The following is a 2994-nucleotide window of genomic DNA, read 5'->3' as shown; positions in this document are numbered from 1 at the left end:
CAAACATCCAAACATACAAACTTTCACATTTATAATATTTATAAGATTATAAGATAACTAAAAATCGCCAAATGACGCTTACGAAAATATGTAGTATATTGCATTTTATTATTACATAAAATGGTTTTGTTTTTGCTAATAGTTATATCCGTTAGGGCAAAACACACTGAATAAATAAATGATAGTTTGGGAAGATTTTCTTCATTGACGTCACCAGCTTCTAACCACTTATATGGGCAAATCTAAAAAATAGGTACACTTATAAAAAAAGGTTTTAATTTTTAAATTTGTGAGCACACCTATGTTTTATATATCATTTTATTTTTAATCTCCTAATAAATCAATTAATATAAGTGTAATTCATTTTCATCAAGTGATTCAAAAGTTAGACGAGGAATAAACATGAAATAGGAAACAAAAGAATAAGCTGGGTTCAAATTACGCTGTTCAAGTTGTAAACTTTGAGCAAAGATTTTGAAAGTCGTACTCACTTAATAAGGACGTTCTAAATTCAATGGCATGACCTGTTTTATCAGATTGGCTCCGGTTTTCGAGATAACGGTGTTTAATTGTATGGGAACTAGATGTTTTAGTGAACCGATTTCGATGATTTTATGGAATAGTCAAGGTAATATTAAAAAACGGTTATGTGCAAAATTTTAGTAAAATATCTTCAAAACTCAGGGACTTTTTTATAAAATAGTTAAAATTTAAGCAAAGTTTCAAGTACCGCTATCTCGAAAAGTGGAGCCAATAGGGCAAAACTGAGGACGCCATTAAATTTAGAAGGGTCCAATTGTCGAAAAAAAAGTTGCTTTGATACCACTCTCGAAATATTCTGACTAAAAGAAAGAGCATCATTAAAAGTAATATATCAGGGTTTTTACGCACTTCTAGAGAAACATTTTTTGAAGCATTTTACAGGTAAATGTAATTTTAAAAGGACTAGCAGTTACAGAAAGATTTAGATCGTTTCGACGTCTTTTCCAAATGTGCTTTCAATTAGGTTGTTTTTGGAATAAAAATTACGATCAAGATCGCAGAATATTTTATCTTTAAAAGTTAGTTTATTCTGAAAGCATACCTCTTGCTAAGGTATCAAATTATTTGTAATTGTTTGTAGAATACAATACATACTTAAAAAGTTCTTAAAATTAAATGCTTCAAAACCTATACGCGATAAACCGAAAATTTTGAAATTTGTGAATGTGGAGTTACAGACTTTGAGTTACTTGCCATTTCGTTATTTTTTAATGCACACTTTTCTTACCTACTACATATGAAGTGTACACATAAGTGCTAAGTGCCCATTTAATTTCAAATCAGAATATGGTGTGCTTCAAAACTTATGACACAATTAATTGTGCCCCTCTTAAAAATTACATAAAAAAATTCACTTGTTTTCATTATTTTTAATAATTATGCAGCAGTTATGCAGTTAATTGATCCAATTTTTTTTTTGAGGCTTCAAGTATACGTCAATGAATTATATCCAAAAGAAACCAGCTTGATTTAGTTTACAACAGTTAAAATAAAGCTAAATAACACAAAGGTTACCTGTTTTTTATATTTGCCCAACATTTTTTTTTGGAAATTCATAAACGCTACATCAAAATATTATTATTTGTGATAAAAAAAGGTACACGTATTTTTTTATTTTGAAAAAAAAGTTTTTTTTTAGAGGTCGCGCTGGTCGGTTTTTTATAAAAACGCTGATCTTCCCAATTTTTTTTATTGTCATGACATGCTAAAATGCAGCTAGGAATGTTGTTTTTACATATAATTACTCTGGTATTATTGAGGAACATTCCCTTAATTACATACCCGTCTTGGACAGTTAGAATTGACCTGGTTCCCGAAATTATGCTCTCGAAAAGACTAGTAAAATTAAAACGTTGATACTGAACGATTTACGCATTGTAATGGTTTGGAACTTGTTACCAGGGGGTTTCTGGGGTTGCTAATTAAGAATATGAAGTCAGTTTTTCAAAATTCAAAATGGCGGATCCAAAATAGCGATATTTTTAGAAAAATTGCTGGATTTGTTCGAAACCTAACACTCGGGAGTTTTGGGGATCGGTGATTTCGGATATGAAGTCAACTTTTTTAAATTCATAATGGCGGATCCAATATGGCGATCAAATTAAAAAAGGACATAAATTAAAACGTTGATACTGAACGTTTTAAGCATTGTCAAGGGTTTAAACCCGTTTCCAGTGGGTTTCTGGGGTTGCGAGTCTGAATCTGATGTCAGATTTTCAAAATTCCAAATGGCGGATCCAAAATGGCGACCAACTTAGAAAAAAATGATTGGATTTGTTTGAAACTCTTAACCGCAATTTTGTATTTTAAAAATCTGACATCAGATTCGTAATCAGCAACCCCAGAAACCCACTGGAAACGAGTTACAATCCTTGACAATACTTAAAAAGTTCAGTTCAAATGTTTTAATTTTAGTAATTTCTTTTTAAATTTGATCGCCATATCGGATCGGCTATTTTGAATTAAAAAAATTGACTTCAGATTCGTAATAAGCGGCCCCAAAAACTACCTGATTTTGGGTTTCGAACAAATGCAATCATTTTTTAAAAAATGTATCGCCATTTTGAATCCGCCATTTTGAATCTTGAAAAACTGACTTTAGATTCTTAATTACCAACCCTAAAAACTCCTGGTAACAATTTCCAACTCATGACAATGCGTAAATCGTTCAGTATCAACGTTTTATGTTTTTTAGTAGTATCTTTTCGAGAGCACATTTTCGGGAACTAGGCCCATTTTAACTGTCCAGGAGAGGTATGTAATTAAGGGAATGTTCCTCAGCTGCATTTTAACATGTCAAGAAAAAAAAAAAGTTTTTATAAAAAACTGACCAGCGCGACCTCTAAGAAAACTTTTTTTCAAAATGAAAAAACACGTTCATCTTTTTTTATCACAAATAACAATAATTTGAGGTAGCGTTTATCAATTTCCAAAAAAAAAATCTGTTTGAAC

Source organism: Rhagoletis pomonella, unplaced genomic scaffold, assembly GCF_013731165.1.
Source record: "Rhagoletis pomonella isolate Grant_MI unplaced genomic scaffold, Rhpom_1.0 Rhpom_scaffold_00005, whole genome shotgun sequence".
Classification (NCBI taxonomy): domain Eukaryota; kingdom Metazoa; phylum Arthropoda; class Insecta; order Diptera; family Tephritidae; genus Rhagoletis; species Rhagoletis pomonella.
Note: the sequence above shows the minus strand (reverse complement) of the source record.